Source organism: Anolis carolinensis, chromosome 1 (assembly GCF_035594765.1).
Source record: "Anolis carolinensis isolate JA03-04 chromosome 1, rAnoCar3.1.pri, whole genome shotgun sequence".
Taxonomy (NCBI): Eukaryota; Metazoa; Chordata; class Lepidosauria; order Squamata; family Dactyloidae; genus Anolis; species Anolis carolinensis.
The window spans coordinates 253,032,052-253,058,159 of record NC_085841.1 but is presented as its reverse complement, the minus strand read 5'-3'; the positions used below and the strand labels follow the sequence as shown (position 1 = coordinate 253,058,159).

The following is a 26,108-nucleotide window of genomic DNA, read 5'->3' as shown; positions in this document are numbered from 1 at the left end:
GGCCTCTGGGGAGGTAATTCACTTTACAGACAGTGTGTAGGCTTCCCTTGTGCTGCTTACCCATTTTTCAAAATCAAGAGTTGTCTACCAGCTTCTTTCAACTGGTTTGTAGCATTTTTGTGTCCATCATGTCCTGGCTCCAACCAGAACCCCAAAGGGAGAAAATTGGCCCGCAGACCTTATAGTCCACAAAAAAGTAATATTTCTAGGCTCTGGATCTCTGGAGGGTCAATCCCACAAAAAGTCCTGCCCCAGGGGAATGCTGGGGTTCAAGTGTAGTTCAACGGCTGCAGCTTTTAAAGCCTTATGCCAAAATAGCTAATAAAGGCCCTGTCTACACTGCCATATAAAATTCAGATATGCTTTGAACTCAATTATTTGGCAGTGTAGATGCATATAATCCAAAGCGGATAATGTGGATTATCTGCTTTGATAATGTGGATTATATAGCAGACTAGAAGGGGTCAAAGGAAGGTCCTCTGCTTTTCTCCACAACCTAAAAACAAGGGGTGGCCAGGAAACAAACAGTCTTGCAAATCTAACAACAACAACAACAACAGCAACAACAACAGCAACAACAATAGTTCAGCACAGCCTGGAAGCTTTGCTCTGTGATATACCTAACTACTCTGCACTCTTACCGTAAATGGTTTACAAACTGTAAGAGAGGCCAGTGCTACTGAGTTGAAACAGTCCAACAGACAAGACAGACTTTCCTTGCAGCTGGGCACTATCCTGGCAATGACACCAGGACACTTTACTCCTCTCCATCATTGACCTTACAACAACAATGACTGGTGGCCCCATTCCAGGTGGACACCCAGTAAACCCCATAGGGCTGAGATTGCCCACTTTGGGAGCTTCCCTCACCCAGTTGGCCTCTTTTTCCAATTGGACCACCTTTCAAAAAATTAATCTTGCCCAGAGAAAAATTTTAGCTCTGAAAATGTTAGTCCTGGAAAAGGAGGGCAGATGATAATCTTAACCTATCACTTTTAACTGTTAACAAATTATCACAATATTCTACAAATAGCTTATACAATTCTAGGATTTGTGGTTTTGTTAGATATTTACTGTCCTCCGTCAGAAAGCTATGGTTTCCAAAGAAACTACAAATCCCAAGATTCCATAGGTTAAAGGTAAAGGTCTTCCCCTGACATTAAGTGGGGGTTGGTGCTCATCTCCATTTCTAAGCCAAATGGCCGGTGTTGTCCGTAGACACGTCCAAGGTCATGTGGCTAGCATGACTGCATGGAACGCCATTACCTTCCCGCCAGAGCAGTACCTATTCATCTACTCTCATTTGCAAGTTTTCGAACTGCTAGGTTGGCAGAAGCTGGGGCTAACAGCGGGAGCTCACCCCATCCCCCAGATTCGAACCACTTACCTTTTGGTCAACTGGTTTAGAAGCTCAGCAGTTTAACCTGCTGCACCACCAGATGGAGCTATGGCAGTGGCAGTGATGACAAACTGCTATAATTCTGCTATGTAGGTGGGAGGCGTGTCTGTCTGTACACTGCAATAGATCAGACTGAAGGAGAGTGGCTGGTCCAAAGTTAGCTAGTGAAATTTCATGGCTCAGTGACGGAAACCAGAACCAGCTTTTTGCAAGTCACAGTCCAACACTCTAACCATTGTGCTACATTGTACATCGTGCAAAATCCATATAATTTTTCTAGAGTTTTATTCACACACACATGTACAAATATGGTGAGATTGTATGTACCCCACTGGTCAAGACAATATTTATTTATCGTGTCAGAAGCGAACCGAGAGTACAAGTTGTAATGTATTTGAAAACACAAAGTTAAAGAAAAAACTTGGCAATATACTAAATGTGCTTTGGCCAGTAGCTGGCCACTTGGAGTGCCTCTGGTGTTGCTGTAAGAAGGTCCTTTATAGTGCATGTAGCAGGGCTCAGACTTCATTGTAATAGGTGGCCTGTGGTTTGCTCTTCTCCAAACTCTCATGTCGTCAACTCCACTTTGTATCCCCATTTTTTAAGGTTGGCTCTGCATCTTGTGGTGCCAGAGTGCAGTCTGTTCAGTGCCTTCCAAGTCACCCAGTCCTCTGTGTGCTGGTCAAGACAATGAAAACAGAGTTAGTACATTCCTGGAAGGCTTTAGGATCTGATCCAATCAAACAGAGATTGCTACACCCCTGCTGTTGGTTTGTTTCTACTAAAAATGAGAGGCAGTCTCGGTGCTGGGAACAAGTCACTTGTCTCCTATGCCTGTGGCGCTTGCTCCTTTCCTCATCGTTATGATGAATGGTTCATTTATCACAGCAACCTGAGCAGAACCTGCAATTTTGCATGCATCCACAGACGTCTTCAGGGTGAGCTGGCAGCAACATTTGGGAGGGGAAAACCACAGGATCTGCTCATGACAGACAAGTCAGACAAAATGACGTATTTAAACTGAACAGCCAACAGAGGCCGAAAAACAGAAATGGCTGCCATGAGTGGAAGAGTGGAATCCATTTGGCTCAAAAAACTTGAGTGTTAGGAGTCAAGCAGCAACATGGAAAGCTGAAAAACTTTATGAAATTGGCCAGAGAGATGATATGACTTTGTAAGGGATAGCACATTGTGGCAGAGGTGGAGCATAAAAGCCTGTTGACATACAATGCAAACATAACCCCCAAGATTTCACAAATAAAAATCAGGCCAAGAAACATCAGTGTTGTCAAAACGGCAACAGCTATTAAAGAGGAAGAACAGACAAGCGAGAGGAGGTTGCATCATTTTGCTTTTGCCTGAGCCTACTGGCAAAATTCCACCCCATTCCCTCCTCTCTGCACAGCTGATTTGAGTGAGTGCAAACATTTGCTTGGAATAATTAAAGAGTAATCAAGCAAATCACACTGTTGCAAAGATCTGCACCAGTTGTTGTTCTTAATTAGGGCAGGGGTTATACCCAAGGAACCCCATTTTCATCTTCCTCCTTGCTCTGTTGGATATAAAGGAATATTGGACAAATCCTTATACATGCAATAAAGGCCCCTTCTACACAGCTGTAAAAAATCCACGTTCAGATGGATTATGTGATAGTGTGAGCTCAGATAATCCAGTTCAAAACAGATATTGTGGCTTATCTGCCTTGATATTCTGAGTTATATGGCTGTGTGGATGGGCTCAAAAAGGGGCAACTGCTATTTATTTATTTATCGTGTCAGAATCAAACTGCAAGTACAAATTGTAATATATTAATGTATTGGTAAAGCCTTGTAACCTGGAGGTTGGGTTGCTGACCTGAAGGCTGCCAGGTTCGAATCCCACCTGGGGAGAGTGCAGATGAGCTCCCTCTATCAGCTCCAGCTCCATGCGGGGACATGAGAGAAGCCTCTCACAAGGATGGTAAAAACTTCAAATATCCGGGCGTCCCCTGGGCAAGGTCCTTGCAGAAGGCCAATTCTCTCACACCAGAAGTGACTCAGGTTGCTCCTGACACGAAAAAAAAATGTATTTGAAAACACAAACAAAGTTTTAAAAACTTGGCATTATACTAAATGTCCCTCAACAAGCAGCTAGCCCCCTGGAGCGCCTCCAGTTCTGCCATAAGAAGGCCCTCCATGGTGCATGTGGCAGGGCTCAGACTGCATTGTAATAGGTGGTCTGTGGTTTGCTCTTTTCCACACTCGCATGTCATGGAGTCCACCCTGTAGCTCCATTTCTTAAGGTTGGCTCTGCACCTCACGGTGCTAAAGCGCAGTCCGTTCAGCGCCTTCCAAGTTGCCCAGTCCTCTGTGTGCCCAAGAGGGAGTCACTGCCATATAAAAACTGCTGATACAACCCAGGCTATTCCAATGTAAGATCCCAGTAGACTTCCAGCCTATGCATTAAACTACTAAATTCTATTACTATTACTATATCTAGGAGTATGACATTTATGAGTTGCACCACTGCCTTCTGCAAGCACACTATTTTTTCTTCTGTATGGATTTATTCATGGTAGTATTTCAGATTCCAATTGATCCTGGTTTTGCATATCCCTTCATGTTGCCTTCTGCCTCTTGGAGGAAGAATGGAATATGGATTGAGTATCCTTAATGCAGGGGCCCCTGGTGGCACAGTGCGTTAAAGCGCTGAGCTGCTGAACTTGCAGACCGAAAGGTGCCAGGTTCAAATCCCGGGAGCAGAACGAGTGCCTGCTGTTAGCCCCAGCTCCTGCCAACCTAGCAGTTCAAAAACATGCAAATGTGAATAGATCGATAGGTACCACTCCGGTGGGAAGGTAACGGCACTCCATGTAGTCATGCCGGCCACATGACCTTGGAGGTGTCTACGAACAACGCCGGCTCTTCGGCTTAGAAATGGAGATGAGCACCAACCCCCAGAGTCAGTCACGACTGGACTTAACGTCAGGGGAAACCTTTACCTTTTTTTTTTTATCCTTAATGCAAAATGCTTGGGATCAGAAACATTTTGGATTTTGGATTTATTTTTTTTGATTACCTATATATGGCATACATAATGAAATATCTTGGAGATGGGACCCAAGTCTAAATATAAAAATTCATTTATGTCTTATACATACAGTAAAGGCTTGTTTATCCAACATAAATGGGCTGGCAGAAGTTGGATAATAAGGAGGGATTAAGGAAAAGCCTATTAAACATCAAATTACATTATAATTTTACAAATTAAGCACCAAAACATCATGTTTTACAACAAATTGACAGAAAAAGCAGTTCAATGCACGGTAACATTATGTAATAATTATGAAGACAATGTTGTACACAATATTGTAACCATATTATGCCTGAAACAAAGTTTAGCTTGGGTTCATTGAACCACCAGTAAGCAAAGATGTCATTCTTTCAGATACAACATATGGGCAATTTTGGATTTGAGGTCTTTTAGATTTTGGAATTCCACATAAGCAATGCTCAATTTGTATACATAAATAGCTTCAACTCATGTGCATGCTGCCACCTTGCTTGAAAATAATACACAGAAGGACCAACGTGGAGAGAGGAAAAACTTTTCAACTTTAATCAATGTTGCAGTGCAGATGAGGTTCTCCAGCTGCCATTTTTCAACAAGAACATAAGAGGATAAGAGATCTTGTCCTTTCTGCCACATTCCCATTTTCTAGTCAGTTATTAAAAACATGGGAGTAGCAATACCCTCTTCCATTGTACCTGGTCACCACAGATGGAAGTAACACCCTCTCCCCCACCCCCGCCAAATGCAAATGACAAACATCAGATATTTGCCTAATATTTATCTTTCAAAATGCAATCTTACTCAAGGAGCCTCCTTTCTTTTTATTCTTTCTTTCAAACTCCATTGAAACACTCACAAGGGATTCTTTGAAGGTTCTTCTGCCTTCGACTAATGTTTTCTGTTTCTTCTCAAAACAGCCACTGAAAACCTTGTGACTAAACACAAAGCTTTGGACAAGTTTCAGGACCGGAATCTGGACTGCATCTTTTTCGCCAAATGAGTTTTGATATCCTTTTAAGTACCCTTGGACTGGCTGTCTCTGTAGCAGTCACTAAAAGCTTTAAAGGGCCATTAGCAGAAATAATAGTTTTTAGAAGGTCAGCTGTTTGGAAGGCACAATTTGAATGTTTTCATTCCTCCTGCTTGTTAACCTGCCTTTTCTTTTTTGTATGAATCTAAATGTAATGAAGTTCTGTTTTGAAAAACCTCCCAAAAAAAAAGCAGTGTTGATTGTTGGAAACCTGTTGATTCCTTGCATCCATGTTAGTTCCCCTACAAAATGAGTTGAACATTTTTGCAAAATGTGAAGCATAGGCATCCATTCATGGTCAGAAAAGTTCTGTATGTTGTGCATGAGATGCAGTGAAATGCACATGAGATGTACAATTTAATATTAAATCACAATTTTTCCCCAACTGAAAAGTAACAAAGATGGTGATTTAATCTTTATATGATGTGCTAATTCAGTTTAGGCAGTTCGTTCCTGACTTCAGTTTGAACATTGACAAAGCTTATTTGATACAAGAGGCAGAGAATCTCCAAGTTTCCAGATGTTGGAGACTCATATCTATGGCTATCACAAGCTACCCTGTTTCCCCGAAAATAAGACAACCCCGTAAAATAAGACCTAGTAGAAGTTTTGCTGAATTGCTAAATATAAGGCCTCCCCCGAAAGTAAGACCTAGCAAAGTTTTTCTTTGGAAGCATGCCCAGCGCCTGCCAAACAGAACACCAGAACATGCAGGATTATTAAATGTACATACCAGTTGTACATGGAAATAATGGTAGTAACAAGAAATTCTTGACAGGATTCATAGTTTGTCTGGTTATGTTGGTTTGTGATGACAACTACTGTACAGTATATAATAAATGTTCATTTGTTGTTGAACAATAAATGTGAATTCTTCTTCATAGAAAAATAAGACATCTCCTGAAAATAAGACCTAGCACATCTTTGGGAGCAAAAATTAATTTAAGACACTGTCTTATTTTCGGGGAAACACGGTACACTTTCAAGAGCTGATAGGACCTAGAGTCCAATAACATCTGGAGGGCCACAAGTTTCCTTGCCCTGATTTGCTATCCTCTCCAGCCAGGGATGCATGTTCTAAGATGAGTAAAAATTCTCATTGAATCATAGAGTTGGAAGAGACTGCATGGGCCATCGAGTCCAACTCCCTAGCATACAGGAAAAGCACAAAGTACGGTGGACCTCCCAAGTGAGCTTCCACCACATTCAAAAGCAGACAGATCCACTGTTGAACAGCTTTTGCAGGCAGGAAGTTCTTCCTCATGTTCAGCTAGAATCCCCTTTCCTATAATTTGAACCCATTGCTCCGAATCCTAGTCTCCAGGGCAGCAGAATACAAGCTTGCTCCCTCTTCCTTATGACAAACATTTAAACATGGCTATCATATCTCCTCTCAACCCTCTCTTCTGCAGGCTAAACATACCCAGATCCTTAAGCCATTTTTCATAGGGCATGGTCTCCAGACCTTTAATCGTTTTAGTTGCCCTCCTATGGATACATTCCAGCTTGTCAGTCTCTCTCTTGAACTGTGGTGCCCAGAATCAAACACAGTATCTCAGGTGAGATCTAACCAAAGGAGAATAGAGAGGCCCCATTATTTTCCTTAATCTAGACACTATACTCCTTTTGATGCAGCCCAGGTGTCTTGAGGCTTCAGAAAAGAATTTTAGCTGGATGATTTAATCCAGTTTTATTCAGTTATTGCAAAGCCAAACAATTGTTGTTGCTAGGTGTTGTCCTGCTCCCTGGATTCGAACTGCCAACCTTTCGGTCAGCAAGTTCAACAGCTCAGCAGTTTAATCTGCTGTGCCACCGGGGGCTCAACATGATGTTGCTAGTGCTTGTTTATATTTATGTTTATCTTGTTAAGTGTACATGTCACATTGCAAGATAAAGGATAACAAAACAATTCCCTGCCCTCAGGTTTACAATCTAATGAAAAAAGACACAAGAGGAAAAGAAAATGGTAGTGTTGAGGGGGCTTAGGGCAATGCCAGTTGAGGATGGGCAATGACAGTTGGGATGGAGGGAAGATCCTGCCATCTATTTCTGGATTTAGTCATGATGGAGCTGTGTCTCTCTTTCTTCTTCTCTCCCTTTGAGGCCAGGACAGTGGCAATTGGGATGGAGGAAGTCCTCTTATCTCAATGGTTCTCAACCTGTGGGTCCCCAGAAGTTTTGGCCTTCAACTCCCAGAAATCCTAACAGCTGGTAAACTGTTGTGACTGCGCCTTCGGGGATTATGGTTGATGGTGATGGAATTCGAAGAGGAAGAAAAAACCCTCGTGATGAGGGTTCACTGGAGGAGTTGTGCAGGAAGCGACTTAGAGAGCTATATGGGGGATCTTCTGAGGAAGATTCAGATGGGGAGATGGATGCTGAGGAACAGGTGGTGGCTGGGGAAGGGGGCACTGAATGGGCACAGCCACCGGAGATGTCTGGGGATTTGGGGTCTATGGATACTTCTGAACCTGGGGTTTCTGCAGGAGCTGATCCCAATTGGGATACTTGGAGAAGGGAGGATGGTTCTTTAAGTGTTCATGGGGCTAAGTGTGGGCAGGATGATTGGGACTCCGACGAATTGCTAGGTACTCCAGATCCACGAGCTCTAGCTGTATGGAGTTCAGACTCTGAGTAGATTTGGGACACCTGGTGTTTGGGTGTGAGTGTTTGGTCACCCAGGAGGAAGGGGAATAAAATGGGAATGTTTGGCCACTGCACTTTGCGTGTGGCAAGGTGTTGCTGAGGCGCCATTGGGATCTCTGTGCTTTCGTGAAGACTGGACTTGGACTGTGATTCGGATCTGCTGATACCATCTTTGTGCCTTTTCGTGGACCTGGTTTGGATGACTGCACCCTCTTCGGACTCTGGATTGGTATTTGACCTGGCTTCTGTCTTCGCCCTCTGACTGACTACTTCTCCCGGCTTCTGACTACTGGTTTGTCTTTCGGAATTTCTGCTGCCTCCTGACCTGACCTTGGATTCTTCTGACGACGGCTATTCATCATCCCTTTGAGGCTCTCGGCTTAGCTGCACCGTGGAAGCAGTTTTACTGCTTTTCTAGTTTGTTTATTTTCCAGCAATTAACTCTATTTGTTTTCCAAAGCTGAATTGAAGCGTTATTTAGTTTTTTATTGAATGCCAGCATGGGAAATTAGCGTGGCTCGTTTTTGAGTTACTATTGTCCAATCTACTCTCGAAACATTGATAAGTGAAGTGTTTCAAGGATATTTCCTGTGTTTATGTTATTTTTTGGCTTATCTTCGGAATAAACTCTGTTTTGTAACTGGCGTCTGACTCTTGACATAAACTGACTGGGATTTCTAGGAGTTGTAGTACAAAACACCTGGGGACCCACAGGTTGAAAACTACTGTTTTATCTGCTTCTGTGCCTGGACATGATTGAACCGTGCCTGCCTTTCTGTTGGAACAACCATTCCTTAAATTATCACAGTCGATCTTTAAACAATTAAAAACAAAAAAAACCCTCAATATTTGCAGATTCAATAAAAACCAGTACCAGGCCATCATCAATGTCTTTTAAAATAAAGTCTAATGATGTTTGCCATAGGTGCTGTATGACAGAAATAATATATGAAAGCAAATGTTCATTGAAAGAATGATTTTGTCTTCAGAGGATTTCAAAGTCATGTCAGTCTCTCTATTATCTAGGACAAATTACTTTGACAGCACTATCTAGTCTTGGCATCTGAGTTGTCTCTATAGCCTATTATAGTTTAGCGCAGGCATAAAATATTGTTCGGACAGTATGGTTAGTCTAAAAGGGAGAAATCTAACTGCTTTGAAAGTGCCTATTAGGAGACCAACTCTCCGTTTAGCTGCAGGCATAGAATTAATCCAGTGCCTTTTCAAAGTTCTTAAACTACAGCCATTTCCCCTCTCAACTAAATGCCCTTTTTCATTTTGAAGGATGTAAATTTTGAATCATCATAATGGAGAGAAAAAAGAGAGGAGGGGACAAATTAAAATGCAGCAATTGGAGGGGAAAACGCAATTAAGGAATTAGGGCACGTTACAGAGTTAACTGACAAGTAAAGCAGAACAGATATTTCCATAAATATAGATGGGGGTATGACAAAATTGGTCCCAGACCCTGCAAACAATTGAACATCTGAAATTTGTTTTTTAAAAATCCATGTTTCAGCCTTCAGCAATGATAACATCAGGTTGTTGTGCATTTTCTGCACTGTATGGCCATATTCCAGAAGCATTCTCTCCTGGTGTTTCGCCCACATCTATGGCAGATATCCTCACAACCTCTGAGGATGCCTGCTATAGATGTGGTTGAAACGTCAGGAAGGAATGCTTCTGGAACATGGCCATACAGCCCGGAAAATGCACAACAACCCAGTGATTCCAGCCATGAAATCCTTCGAAAACAATGATAGCAAACTTTCTCCCTTGCTTAAGGTATTCTTCTGTTTGTCTTTTAAACAAAAGATATACCCAGGACACTCGTCTACTCTCTTTCTCTTCATATTATACCCCAGATGCTAATAATAGTGTTATGTCTTTACCAATTTTCTGCCACTGTCCATTCAATTACCAAAAGGGGAATGTGAGGCAAGGCTAAGATATTTTGACACTGAAAGGGGAGAATATAAATAACACCCATCCCCACATAAGTAGAAATATTGAATAATTGGTTGATCTGATTTTATTTTTATTCTGTCTTTCTTGAATGAAGGTCAAGGTGGCTTACAGTGAAATCATACCAATTCATAAAATGAATGAAACATTTCCTCCACCTGTACCGATTTGGCAGAGACAGCCTGATTAATTTTCCGCTGCTTTTAAAATGTTTCAGTTTCTCTCTCCTCCTCTGCTTTCCCCTTTATCCTCAGCTTACCTCAATTACCGAGTTCAAAGTTTAAAAGTAGTTTTGCATTCGGTTGACTCAGCAAAAGAGGAGAGGCTGGAATTTTGCCTTTCCCAGTAGGCCCAGGCAAAAGAAAACTGCTGCAGCTTCTCTCAACTTGTGTGTTCTTCCTTATTAATAGTCTTTGCCATCCTGCTTGTGTGAACTTATTATATCCGTATCAGCATCTTGGAGCGTCATGGGGGGGGATTAAAAGAAAACTTCTGGCTGATGTCCTGCCGTGCCTTTTGTGGTTCCCTTCAATTCACATTAACCAAACCTTTTCTGGAGACCGTCGGACCATTTTCCTGGTTCTAATAGCTCCATATGTGGCAGAGCCGGTCCAACAATGAGGCGAATTAAGCGGTCGCTTCGGGCACAAAACATATGGGGGCGCAGTCGAAACTCCTTTTTCTGTTGATTTGTTGTAAAACATGATGTTTTGGTGCTTAATTTGTAAAATCTTAATGTAATTTGATGTTTAATAGGCTTTTCCTTAATCCCTCCTTATTATCCAACATTTTCGCTTATCCAACACTTTTATTTTTCAGTGATTGTTTGGGGGGGGGGGGGCAAAATTCTGCTCACCTACACTTGAAAAATACCTAGGGCTGTATGTGGACTCTCCTTAAGGTATCGGGATTTTTAATCCCCTACTCTGATTAAGCAGCTGTCTGGAAGGGTCACCAAGACAACACAAACAATAAGCATATAATTTCTACTGATTGCTGCTTATGTGGAAGAGAAAACCTCAGCTTCTAAGGATGGCTGCCATAGATGTGGGTGAAAACTCACAACAACCCAACCTCACTTTACCTACAAGCAGAAACCCCCACTGACTCAAACACCAACCAATACATCAGTGGTTCTCAGCCTGTGGGCCCCCAGATGTTTTGGGCTTCAACTCCCAGAAACCCTAACAGCTGGTAAACTGGCTAGGATTTCTAGGAGCTGTAAGCCAAAATACCTGAGGACCCACAGGTTGAGAACCATTGCAATACATGGTCCCATTTGTACAATTAGCTGTTAGGTAGATTTTTTTAAATTAAATCATACTCACGAGGTGACCTAGTAGGAATAAAAGCATAGATAGGGGAGACTTTGGCCTTTTGCCCTGGTCTGGTCCTAATCTACGGTATACCAGAGGTCTTATGGTTGTTATTTGTATTGGGAGGAAAAGAACTGAAGGATAAACATTTTGGGCAGCCTTCCACAACTCAGGGCCCTTCAGGTGGAATCACACCTTCCACCATTCCCAGCCAGCATATCAATGGCTATGTTGGCTAGAACCAATGGAATAGTCCAAAATATCTCAAGGGTGCCCATTTGTAGAGTTTCACTATTGTTAAATCGCTGTTTTTGTTGGCTGCTATCAATTCAACTTCAACTTAAGATGACACGATGAAGGGGAGACCTCCAAGTCATCCTATCATTATCTCTCCTGTTCAGGTCTTGCAGACTCAGGGCCATGGATTCCTTGATTTAGTGCAGTGCTTCTCAACCTGTGGGTCCCCAGATGTTTGGCCTTCTACTCCCAGAAATCTTAGCAGCTGGTAAACTGGCTGAGATTTCTGGGAATTGTAGGCCAAAACACCTGGGGACCCACAGGTTGAGAACCGCTAATTTAGTTTATCCGCTTGGAATGTGATCTTCATCTTTTCTCACTGCTTTTTACCTCACCAAACATTATTGTAGTAGATCATGCCTTCTCATGACATGGCATGGTGACAGTCTCACTTTAATAATGTTGGCTTATAGGGAGAGTTCAGACTTAGCTTGTTCTAGGACCCATTTGTCTTTTTAGTAGTCCACAGTAGAGCTCCTTAGAGCTCTTCTCCAGCATCGCATTTCAAATGAGTATTCTTTTTCTTCCTATCAACCTTTCAACTGTTCAGCTTTCCCAGCCATACATAGAAATTGGAAATACAATAGCATGAACAATCTCAGCTTGAGTATTCAATGATACAAGTATATCTTTACACTTGAGGATCTTGTCTAATTCCTTCAAAGTTGCCCTTCCAAATACTAATCTTCTTCTGATTTCTTGACTGAAATTAGTGCTCTGATTATAGGCTGAGCCAAGCTATGAGAAATCTTGAGATGTTTCAGTGTCTTCATCTCTACAGTTACATAAATTGTTTGAAAAATGTGGTCATTATTTTGGCTTTTTTGTGTTCTTTGCATTTTTACTTGATTGTCTTCAGTAAGTCTTCTAAGTCTCCATGTATCATGCTCTGGACTGGCCCCAGCATGACCATGATGACTGCCACATGCAGCAGGCTAAACTATTTATGGTGCTGCGTTGGTGTTCAGATGGACTGAAACTGCATTACCCTCACTGGGTCATTACTTTGAAGATTTTGATTTGTTGAGTAGAACACTGTTTTCAAAATGTCCCATTTCTGCCCACTTTAACTCGATAACCCCAGGTATTGTATTTTTCCATGTCTTGTTTTACTATGTGTGGCATCCTTGATTCATGCTTTTTGCATTCCATGTCTCTATAATACGAGGGTTGAATGAAAAGTAATGCCTCCACCTTCATTACTTGAGTTTGGATGGGAATATTTTAATAAATCAAATGCAGAAATAATCCTTAGAATGTGCTCTTTAACTACCACTATTCACTTTTCCACATAATCACCAGACAATTGGATACATTTCTGCCAACGATGAACACGTTTTTTGAAGCCATCACGGAAGAAGTCGACACTCTGTTTCCGCAACCAGCATCTCACAGTACCCATCGTGCACAGATCTTCCGATAGCCAAGCAAAGCAATATTGTGACCCACACGTTCTTGTGAAATGCCAATTATGCTTGAAATTATGCTTGAATTTCTCTCTGAGTGATAAGACGATTGTCCTGAATCAATCTGTCAACCTTTTGCTTGTGAAACTCAGTGGTTACTGTCACAGGACGTCCAACTCTTTGTTTGTCACCAAGTCAGATGTTCCCACCTCAACATCTTTAAACTTAAACTTAATCGCCCAACAACGCACAGTACTACATCAACACAATCACCATAAACAGCTTGCATTCTCTGATGAATCTCCTTTGGGGTGACACCTTCTGCTGTCAAGAATTCAATGACTGCACATTGCTTAAGTCGCATTGATCGTCTGCGCAGGGTTCCATACTTTGTTAAGGCTTCCCGCCAAATGGAACTGTAGAGGAGAGTCTACTGAATAAGCCAGTACCTGCCGCATGCCAGTACTGCCATCTGTTGCGGAGTTACGAAGGTGGAGGCATTACTTTTCATTCAACCCTCGTACTTGTTGTGCATTTCTTTTCACCTCTGAAGCACGTCAACAGCTTTCAACTTGAATCCAGTTGTGTCATTAGCCACTCATAGTTATCCTCTGTTGTACCTTGATAGTCTGTTGAGTGTCTTTCAAACTGTTAGTCGGCCTTTTCTGGCAGTATCTCTTACTTCATTTTGGAATGTCTCATCACAGGTTTTTATAGTTAAAGACATTCAGAAGTGGTCTACTGGAGCCTCTTTCTGCACAGTACAGAAGGAGGCTCAGCAAGTGTTAGCTGTGGTACCACTGTCATTATGGTGAGTGATCCTCACTGGAATCACAGCACACATACACACACACACACTCAATTGCTGCACCGGAGACAGCAGAACAAAGGTTGTGAATCTCCTTGTCCAATTTAATTCAAATGTACACTGAATAATTTTAACCTCATGATTTCATTTGTGAGGAACCTGTTTTATTTTTAATTGTTATAATCTGAATATCTTCCAGACACCCTTTCTGAAACTCATTTCCATAGCACTTCGATAATTTTCTTTGGTTTCTCTTTCATCGTTAATCAGCTATTTATCTAACCAGACTGGAAGGGTGCTGTTTAATGATGACACCTCCGTAGATGGCCTGCAACAGCCCAATTAAGCGTCTTTTGCAATTAAATGTAGAAGTTATTTTTAAAAGGGTCTGTATATAAAAATGAATTGCTTGATAGAAAGAAAATAAGGATTAAAGCTCATGAATATTTTTCTTTGATTACCTAACCCATAATAACAGTTAGTTGGCCCACACGTTTACGGCAAATTTTACTGATGATTCTATGCCATGTCACAGAAGTAGATATCCAATCATGCAACCAGATTTTCTCTGTTCATTTTCTCTTCTGCTTGTATATCCCCCAAACTAGATCATATCTGACTGAATTGCAAGTGGAAATTGATGCTGGATACACACCACTGGGTAGGATTCCTGCAGGGTGTTGGTTGCCCCCAAACTGTCCTACACCACTAATAGTCTGGATGGTGTTGACAACAGGATCTCTAAGCTGATGCTCCTCTCCTATTTAATTCCAGGTAAGTGAAGGGAAAAACAAGTTTTGTCCTGGGCCAGATCCTGGATTAGCATGCTTGCCGGGCTTGTGTTACAGAGACCTGGCCAGCTGAAGTTGGGTGGGATATGAATATTTCTGCACAGCAACAGGCAATGTCTGAGACATGGGAAGTCAGAATTGCAGTGGTCTATCAGGAATCTGTTCCCCTTCCTTCTGGCCTCTTACTCCTGACCTCTTACTCCTCCGTCTGCATAGTGTGTTTATTTGAAGGTGGGTGTTAGGGGCAGAACAGGTAGTATGTGGGTGTACCAGGCAACCCACTGGTCAACAGTCTCCCTTCATGAGTTAGCCAAGATTGTCTCAGGGTAGTGTTTGATCACAAACACACAACCTGTTTGTTGTGTTGGGGGATTTCAACATCCATGCGAAAACCACTTTGTTGGGGGCATCTCTGGACTCCATGTCCTCCATAATGACCATGGATATGTCCTAAGTAACATTTGGGGCTACTGCTGATGCAGAACTCATCCTGAATTTGAGGTTATAGTATAGGGAAACACTTAAAAGTTCTGTTGCTGTGGATAGATCACTAGAAATGGCGGGATTTGGAGCCTCTGACAGTCATATCCATATTTCCTAAAAAAACTTCTTAAGATATTATTATGGAAGTGAAGAAAGTGATGGTAGCATTACTCCCTTGGATTTCTTTGACTATCAGACTATCTTTGAAATGCTCATGGCATTTCAGTTTATTAGACAACTGCACATGTCATCACCCAAATATATTACATAGCGCAGTTTGGGAAAGTAACTTGTTAAATATTGAATTGTTCTCAGTATCTGGTGCCCCTTTGTGTTGATTAGTTTAAGGGTTGTGCTGGGTTTGTTTAACAGCCTTCCTGACACTGAACAAACAACCAAGGGAAGGGAGTAATTTGCAAAGGAGGTGGGGGGAAAAAACAAATACAGGGCAAGGACAAAGCCATCCGCAAAATATGAAGAAGAATCCCATTAAAAATGACAAAAGAATGCCCTCCTTCTTAAAAGGAAGTTTATGGACACTGGCTTATCTGCATTCAAATAAGACTTGAGAGCAGCGGAAAGTTAAAGTTTTCATTAGCAGTACAGTGATAGCTCTTAATTAGAATTCCTGGAGCATATTAAATGGTATTTAGTTTCTACCTCGATGCATCATTTTCTGTTAAATAATTGATCACAGCACAGAGATTGTGTTTGTGGAATTTAAGAAAGTGATTAGGCCAGAGAACATTTTGGAAAGGGGGAGAAAGGGGGAAATTACATCAATAACATAAGTGTTATGTCAGCATGACTCAGTGAATCCGATTTTAACCAGGCTATAATAGCTATGAGGTACAGTTGATGGTCTGAGTCAGGCCTGCCCTTTCACCATGCAGGATGAGGGTGATTGCCTCTGACTGCAGGCGCCGTGGGGCAGGGAGCAGAAATCTGGGGATGGAGGGCAGAGCCGTCTTTGTGGAACAGCCAACATTTCATCCCCAAACTAGCGTGCTGCCCTTTGTTTAAGGCACCATTTGCATCCTGACCTGATACAGGTGACTCATTCAACCTCATGGCATGGCCTCCAACATTTCACAGAGGAAAACCAGGAAACACATGGCCAAGCAACATCAGATGGAAAAAGTTTTCAATGAAGAAGGACAAACAAGCTGGGAAGAGCTACAGCTCATTGCATTTGCCTTCGCCTCCAGGAAAGAGCAAGCTTCTGCTCATCATTTCCTTCTTGAGTTGAAAACCAACTAATTTTGGACTTTAAATTCTGAAAGAAAAAGAGACGTTTGAGGATCTTACGTGGAGTTTTATAGCTCAGAAAGAGACTTGGAAGTCTCATGTGGCCCTGAGTAGCGGTGTTAGGGATTAAACCTGAAACCATCTTAATATAAAACAGTGGTTCCCAACCTGTGGGCCACAGCCCGTTGGTGGGCCACAAGACCTAAAATAAGGTCTATGAGACATGCAGGGAAAACCAGCTCTACATTATTAAATATGGTTTTTCATGGATGAGCAGATGGCAACTAGTGATTGCCATATGTTCTGTATCAGAAACTAGAGCTGATGTGGTCTATCCAGTGCAATTTTCTGAACCTCAGATAACCAAACTAAATCTAAAGTTGACCAAAAACTGATTTTGGTACTAATGTTGGAGAGTTGTCCCTGGTCAAAGTGGCCCCTGGTCAAAAAAAGGTTGGGAACCACTGATCTAAAACTAGGATTTACAAATGAGTTATATCTGTGCTCTACAAACTATGGGTGCATCTATGCTGTCGAATTAATGCAGTTTGACACGACTATAAATGCCATGACTCAATGCTATGGAACCATGGGAGTTGTAGTTTGGTGAGGTCTCAGCACTTTGGCAGAGAAGGTTAAAGATCTTACAAACCTACAACTCCAATGATTCTGTAGTCTTGAGCCATGGGATTTAAAGTGGTGTCAAACTGCATTATTCTACAGCGTAGATAGATACACCCTATGGCTTGCTTTTGATTGGCAAAGCTATTTTTATGAAGCTTTTTTCAATCACTTTTTAAAGCATGCCTCTCACATTCCTGAGTCCTGAATCACAGAATGTCATTTTGTATCACTTGTAGAGCTCACATTTCCCCACCAGTCATTATGTGTTGGCAAATGAATGTTTTCTTTGATTAATAGGTACAATGTCTTCTAAAGCCTTTAGGGATTTAGGGTAAAGATTCCACACCCAAATGACTTTTTATGTTTATATTTTAAGATAATTATATGCTGTTCCATTTGAAACACTATGAGTAGGCGACTTTATACTTCTTCCACTTTGTAGTAAAGAAATAATTATGTTATAATCTATGGAGCCTGTTCTAAAAATATTTATTAAAATAGCCATTGGCAAATTGAACCAAACATGTTATTTCATGATTTCTTATATATATCAGCTTTCTTTCATTTTACACTTTCGTTATGTCCTACTAAACTTTTACCACATACTGTAATTAAACATTTAATTTGCATGTTTATGAACACCCCTCTCCTTTCCTTTGATTTTGTTAATTGCCATCGGATCGTTTCCAACATGACACTCCAATAAATGAGAGATCTCAAAGTCATCCTGTTATCCACAGCCTTGCTCAGGTCTCGGGTTTCCATAGATATCTCCATTTTAATAACTCCCATGATATAATTGCAATCTATCTGAATAGATAGATTGATAGATAAACTACTTGTTGTGATTGTGCCCTGCAAATTGATTCTGACTTATGACAACTCTAAGGAATACCTATCACTGAGAATATGTGACTTACCCAAGGTCACCCACTGGATTTTCATAGCCAAGAAGCGAATCAATTCCAGTTCTCCAGAGTTGTGGTCCAACATTCAAACCATTACATCATAGTGAAGATATTAGGGAGCATACTTGCAAAGTTGCTTTTTTTGGGCTACAGGTAGTCCGCAAGTTACAAACATCTGACTTACATATGACTTCTGCTTACAAACGGGGTGAGGCAACAGGAAGGGAGAGAAATTTAACCCTCGGAAGGGAAATTCACTCCTTAAAACAGTTATCATGGGAAAAAGTTGTCTCCACTGAAGTAGAGATATAAATAGTGGGATATAAATAATAATACAATAATAATAGCAGTAACGATAATAACAACAACAATACTTCTGACCTCACTATTGTGGAAAAAACCAAGTATGGATTGTCGATGTTGCAATCCCAGGTGACAGCAGATTGTGCATGTCAGATATTTACATTACTGTTCATAACAGTAGCAAAATGACAGTTATGAAGTAGCAACGAAAATAATTTTATGATTGGGGGTCACCACAACATGAGGAACTGTATTAAGGGGTTGAGAACCACTGATCTATGTGCTTTCTTCTATTTTCCAGGCTCAATTTCCCATAGTAAGGAGCCTGGCTTGTGGATGAGGGAACCTTCTGACCATGGGCTAAACAAAAATATATTAGAAAAAGTTCACGTCACCTCACCCATATAACTTTGCTGTACACGCTGGTATTTCAGTGAGAGTGCTGCCCCATCCAAGTGCAGAAATTAAGAGCATGCATTCTCCCCAAGAACACCCAAAACAATGCCATGTCCCAACATAACAAATGAAAAAGATCCTGCTCAGGTTTCAGCAAAGCCTGTGGAATTATTGTTAAGTGCCAAACAGCAGCAAATTGTCCCTTATTGGGAAGAAATTGAAACATGGACCTATTTTATTCAAAGCTAAAAGGGTTTTTTTTCATGTTGGGAGCAGATTGAGAAACTGCAAGTCGCTTCTGGTGTGAGAGAATTGGCCATCTGCAAAGATGTTGCACATGGGACGCTTGGATGTATCATGTTTTACCATCCTGTAGAAGGCTTCTCTCATGTCCCTGGATGGGGAGCTGGAACTGACAGAGGGAGCTCACCCGCTCTCCCCAGATTCAAACTGCTGACCTGTCAGTCAGAAGTCCTGCCAGCACAAGGGTTTAATTCATTGCGCCACCAGAGACGCACTAAAAGAGATGGTGAGCAGGAAGAAGGGAAGAGGTTCCAGGACGTGTAGCAGGGTTTTATTTTCCTTCACATAGCTCTCTCTCCATGTGTGCATGTTTAGCTTTTTCACTCTCTTTATTTAGTCCTTGCAATCTTAAGTAATCAAAGCATAACTGCAAAATAAAAGTGTGGCAGTGTTTTCAGAACAAACTTGCTTGAAAATAATAACAACAGAGGCATTTAAACAGTACTTCAAAATAATGAGCACAATGACTGCAAAGATTGAAGAAACAGGACTTGAGTTATTTCAATTCTATCACACCATGTGGTCAATTTGAGCTTGTATTTGTGTTTAAGGATTGTTTATGTTCATGACTATTACTGAAAATAATTTTGTCAGATAAAGGAGGTGGTGTTGAAGGTGTCAAATATGCTGGGAACAATACTGCCTGTATAAATGTTTGTAGCACCCATGGATTTAAGCAAACAGGTGGGTCATACCACTGCTATGTGTATTTTAAATCTCAGTTTTTTCAGTATATGATCTCTTCCCTGTACTGAATAAATGCACACAACCATGCATATGCACAATCACAAGTGAAAATCAAGGGCCTATTTTGCGATCCCTGTCTGTAGAAATCAAGAACACAGCAAAATACAGGTTTACATGATTTTGACACTTGTTTGTATGTGGCTACTTTCCTAAATGTGATTCTTCCTAGATGTCTTGGATTTCAGTTCCCACCATCCCAGTCAGACTGGCCTTTGTAGTCCAATTCTTCTGGAGGGCCCCAGGATGAGGAACGCTGCTGCATGAAGAAAATGTCACCTGTGAAGCAATTTGAAGCATGATCTCCAATAAGCAAAGCAACTATCAGTGCCAGCATACACAGTATCCACAGAGCAATGCCTGCTTTGCTGGAGGTTGACTGATTATCTAAGGAAGCTTTACTAATTAGGCATCATTTATCTTCAGACCTGCTCTGACATCGTGAAAGAAAGCAACCCTATTAGGAACTAACTAATGGCCAGGCCACAAATAATTATGCAAAGCAAACTTACTGTTACAACAAATGGAGATGGAATTAAAAGCAAACTGTAAGGTCTATGTGAATTCAGAAATACTTCATATATAGATCAAAGACCTTGGAGCTGATAGCCAGCAATGGTTCTAGCAAATGATTGTATCTTATAGCATTGGCTCTTGCCCAAGTCTTCTGAGGCCAAATTAGTTGACCATCAGTTCCTCACTTTTATGCAGATGTTTTTCCTTCACCCTTTTTTTTTAAAAAAAAACTTTGTGTTTTTACCCATTGGTAGATTTTCAGCACCACCTAGTTGCCAGATGTTATATTTTGTTGTAATTTTTTTCTGTGGTGTTCCTGCATGACGTTCTCCAAAATATTGTAAGATGAAAGAGAGTTGTGGCAGCTGACATTGATAAACAATCCAGCCATGGGTCAAAAGTACTTTTGTTCATCCTTCAGGGCTTATGGGAGAAGAGCTGAAAACTGTTACAGTTGTGCCTAAATTGCAGCTTTTTCTTGAAAGGGGAAACCGAGGGAATTTCCTCTGAACTGTATTGGATAAAACAAATATTTAGATCACATTACCTGCTAGAGCCCAACAAACTATTATTAAGAGCTATTTGTTTACTATGACTTTTTTCTTTTCTTTAGCTGTACTTTACTGTATCATCAATACTGGATTGTAGTATCTTTGGAGCTAATTGTAACATGTTTTATAACTAACATAAACTTTTATTATTTATTTTATATTATATGTTGGTTTGTGTTTTATTTTGGAAATTGTCTTGTAAGGGGTTTTGCCCTTAAAAACCAGAATTAACATATATCTTGGTACTGTTGTCATTCTTATATATAATAACAGAAGAAAATGTGTGTAGTTATCTATGGCTGGAACCCCTTCTACACTGCCCTATATCCCAGGATCTGATCCTAGAGTATCTGCATGGAACTGGATTACATGAGTCTACACTGCCAAATAATCTAAAATAAGGAGATAATCTGAGATCAGATCCTGGGATATAGGGCAGTGTAGATCCAGCTTTGGGGCCCTTCCAAACAGGTCCACATCAAGAAAGGAACCATAATTTAAAATCCTGATTTCTTTTGAGATTTAGGACACAGAGGGCCCAAATCCCAGGTTTTCCCCGAGGGAGTGGTTACATGGCCTCCCCGGTCAATCAGAGGTTGACACAAAAGGGCATCTAGCCAACCCCATCCCCTCATTTCCCCTGTGAACTTACCAGAGCGGCCTGTCTGTGTCCTTGGGCCTCTCAGAGAAAGCTCCTGAAGTGTCATAATGACACATCAGAAGTCCAATACTCTTGACACATTATTGACACAATAAGTGCCATTATTATTATTATTATTATTATTATTATTAAACTTTATTTGTACCCCGCTAGCATCTCCCGAAGGACTCGATGCGGCTTATAAAGGCCAAGGGCTCAACACACAATATAACAATACAAAACAAAAGGCAAATTAAAAACAATTAAAACAGTATAAACAACAAGCAATAAACGATACACTAAAACACAATAAAACTGAGCCGGGCCAGAGTAATGGGTACAAGATTAAAAGTGCTGATGTGACAGGTGATATATAAGGCTTATAGGGCAAGTGCAGAGTGCGATATACGATCTTAGTTCTAATAAAGTGCTCATGGGACTTGGTGTTGGAGATTTCCTATTAATCTGGGAAGGCACATTGGAACAGCCAGGTCTTCAAGTTCTTTCTGAAGACTGCCAATGTAGGGGCCTGTCTGAGATCCTTGGGGAGGGTGTTCCAGAGTCGGGGGGCCACCACAGAGAAGGCCCTGTCTCGTGTCCCCACCAACCGCGCTTGCAACGCAGGCGGGATCACGAGCAGGGCCTCTCCAGATGACCGAAGTGAATGCGTGGGTTCGTAGACGGAGATGCGGTCACGGAGGTAGCTAACCATTTTGCTAATCAGAAGCTCTGAAGATGATTGTTCCCCGACTCCAAAACATCTATTTCTACACACTTTAAAAATAGTTAAAAGATGGAGTCCTACTGAGAACCACCAGAAGTAGTCTTGTGTCATATATTGTGCTCCATAGGACTCCATCTTTTAACTGATTTTAAAGTGTGTAGAAACAGGAGGGGCCCATCTGATGAGATCCTAAATCTTTGGTTTAACTAACCTGCTATAAGTATATACATCCAGGTTATATGATCTGAAGAGTAATCTGGTCCTAATTTAAATGTCCATTTTCCAACATTCTGTAGTCACACTTGGCCTTCTGAGGTTAGATTGTCCAGCCTACTTCACTGGAACCCTGGAAAAGCAGTAACAATAGCTAACAATGGTGTATTAACATGCTGGATCCTGTGCACTGAAGATTCACACCCTCAGTGAGAGTTCATAGAGAAGGTGAAATATCCTGTTAATGTAAAATGGTCTTTGAAAGACCATTATTTAGAATGGGAGAGAGGAATAGCCCTCAAGCTGGGCTATTTGTGCTTTAGGAGATGCAGAATTGCACAACATGTTTGCAGGTTTGTTAATCTTTCTGCTCCTTTGATTTGTATTGTCTTTTGTTTGCTAGTGCTAATTATTTTAAAAGCATTCCCAGGAAATGTCAGCCCATTTTTGTTAACAATGAAAGCAGAAAGTATATTTGAATGGAGCCTCTGAGAGTTACCACTTCACTAATTTACCCTGTGCTGTGAAGCTCTGCCAAGTCAACTTCCTAGTCACCTAATTCTCTTTTCTTTATAAAATATCCTGATTGATTATAGTCCTCGTATTGTAAGCTACCATGGGTGGCCCTGCTGGGATTACATTACTCATGACGGCTTTGCTCATAGGTTCACTGGAACGCACAAGCTCGCTCACCACAACAAGGTGACAATCCAGTGAGGGGTCATCTACAAAAGTCACTCTCAACTTCTGGAAAGATTCCATCAGCATTGCCTTCAAAAAATCCTGCAAATCTTTTGGGAAGACAAGCAGACAAATGTAAACATTCTGGAAGAAGCGAAGACCACCAGCACTGAAGTGATGATCCTTCCACCATCAACTTTGCTGGACCAGCCATGTTGTCCAAATGCTTGATCACTATCTCCCAAAGCAGACATTTTACTCTCAGCTGAAGAATGGAAAATGGAATGTTGGTGGATAGCAAAAGAGATTTAAAGATGGGTTTAAAGCTAACCTTAAAAATTGTGGCATAAACATTGAGAACTGGGCAACCCTGGCCCTCGAGCATTATAGAGGTCAGTGGTTACCAACAGTGCTATGGATTTTGAGGAGGCACAAACACAGGGCAAAAGGAAGAAATGTGCAAATCAAGCAAACCCTTGTCATGACTTCCTTCTATCTGGAAATCTATGTCCTCATTGTGAAAGATCATGTGGATCAAGAATAGGTCTCTACAGTCACTTGCAGACCTGTTATGGGTTTGCTGAAAAACAAACTACGTGCAGTCCTGTCCAGACTTATCCAGCCCTTTTGTGCATCCACAATGAGCAAAAGAAAAGTCTAGTTGTGTCTGACCCTGGGGGTTGGTACTCATCTCAATTTCTAAGCCAAAAAGCTGCCCTTGTCCGTAGATATTTCCAAGGTCATGTGGCCGCAGGCATGACTGCAAGGAGCGCTATTACCTTTCGGCTAAAATGGTACCTATTTATCTACTTACATCTGCATGCTTTCAAACTGCTGACCTTTTGGCCAGCAAGTTCAGCAGCTCAGCAGTTTATCTGCTGTGCCACTGAGGGCTTCATAGGTGCAAATACAAAACAGAAATTCCACTGCAAAAATGTATACCATCATCTCCTCCTAAATATATAATTGGGAATTTTGCTACCTTACCCAAAGTGAAAAGGGCTAATCTTTAACCCTGGCATCTATAGCTCTTCTCCTCTCCAGTCTTTTTGAACTCAATAGGCCTTCTTTTAGGGTTTCAACATCTGCTGGGATGGGGATTGTATGGTCCTCCAGATGTTGCTGAACATCAACTTCCAGAATTCTTGGTTAGGAGTTTTGGAATATCTTGAAAAGCATGTTGTTGTCCTAAGATATTGCATGATAACATCCATTCAGAGCAATTGAGCATTGGTAGATCAACTACAGAAAAGTTGTGTTTCAGGAATAAAACTGGGATCATGTTTTCATCAAAATAATCCCACTACTTGAGTGGACACATACTGGATAAAATATTTCTTTTGAGTGAGGTTTTCCAATCTTCTTCTCATCAATCAATCATGCCGACAAATGCAAAGTAGGATGCAACAGTATCCCCTTCACGGCCTCATCACTGTTGCTACTTTCTCTCTCCCTGTATATACATGCATACACACACATACACTGCTGGTTTGTTTTTTGTTTTGTTTTGCTTGTTTGTTTGTTTTGGGGGGGGGGTGCTCTCAGCTTTGATTGTGAGGTTATTGTCAACCAATTATCCAAAGCATCTATATCCACTCCTTCACTCCTTCCCCACCCAATTTCACCACTAGACCACTCTGCCAGTAGAGATACTCCTGGATAAAATTACTTCTTAAGTCCCAACAACAGTCAAAACATATTACTGTTCCATTCAAGCCACAGCAGTAATGGCAAAGGCACAGCAAATTCCCTACAGACTGGCCTGCTGCTGCTGCCACTGCCATCAGTGGCCATCAAGCCAATAATAACTCCAGCCGGCATTTAAAACACAGCCAGTGGGAACAGTATTCTTCTTCCTGCCTCTTGTCTCCATGGGCAAGGACAACAGACTACCAGTACGAAGGGTACTATCGCTGTCAATTTCCTGATTGGAGTGTCAGATGAGACTTCCATCCCTTTACAGAGCTTGTTCAGTTTTTAAAAAGGAGATGACCAAGCTTTGTTTCCCTTAATGAAACCGAACAATGCTAATTTAAGTTTATAACAGGGGTTCAGATGAGAGAAGAATTCTGGTAACCAATGCCTGAACAAATGTCATGGAGGGAAAGGAAAGAGATTTCTCTCTTTTTTTAGATGTTCCTGTTTTTAAAGAGTGGTAAAAGTAATTCAAATATGAGTGAAACTCATGAATTTAAAGCATACTCCATTTCCCCCATAATTTCAGCTCTTCAAAGAATTCTGTAACAGTTATGAATAATATTGGTTCTTACCCCAGCATTTGGCAAATATTAAGAATGACTTTGTTGTTAGACAAAGAGCCCTTTGAGAATACAAGGCACCAGATCCCATCTGATCTTGGAAACTAAGTAGAGTCAACCCTGGTTAAGATTAGGATGGGCCACTGGGTCTGTGGGCAAAACCATCTCTGAATATTCTTTGCCTAAGAAAACCTATGAAATTCACAGGGTTGTCATAAACCAAAAGATTAATACACTCACCATATCCTGAATGTTGCCATTTTGGATCTTGCACATTTAAATGAAGTTGCAAACACAACATTTATTGGAGAGTGGAGAGGAACTGTGGAGTGTACCTTGAATATGTAAACAAATCAGACAATGAAGGCTTTGGCAACAAGAAAAACAAATAGTGGGAAAAGTGGGCATCAAGTGGCAAACACCTGAAGTAAAGCAAAGTTTATCAATGAGAATCTTCACCTAGCCTGAGGAGCCGGTATATATCCAGAAAGTTGCAGTAATATTGCAGTTACCTTAGCCATTAGTTTCTCAGGGTTCCTTTCCCCATTGGCTGTCCAGAAATTAGAAACCTCTTCTTTGCATGTTCACATGTACCATAATTATTTTCACTGAATGAATCCATGCAATTCTAAATTATTCTCTTAGGATTTCTCCACATCTGAACATTTCAGGTAAAAAATTTAGCAGCTGCAGAATCCTAAATATTCAATGTGTCAGTAGATAAGACAATTATTTTGAAAATCCCCTCCCCATATCCATATCCATATACAATACAGATATAGATATGGCTATACTCATACACACGCA

General features: G+C 41.1%; 1 long non-coding RNA gene across 1 annotated transcript; it reads right to left on the bottom strand.

Annotated features, from left to right (window-relative positions):
* Positions 1 to 1,667: 1,667 nt before the first annotated feature.
* On the bottom strand, positions 1,668 to 3,464 carry LOC134295618 (uncharacterized). Its single transcript, XR_010002249.1, has 2 exons — positions 3,254 to 3,464; positions 1,668 to 2,077 (listed from the first exon to the last, which is right to left on the bottom strand). It is a non-coding gene; the product is annotated as an uncharacterized LOC134295618 (long non-coding RNA).
* Positions 3,465 to 26,108: the final 22,644 nt, after the last annotated feature.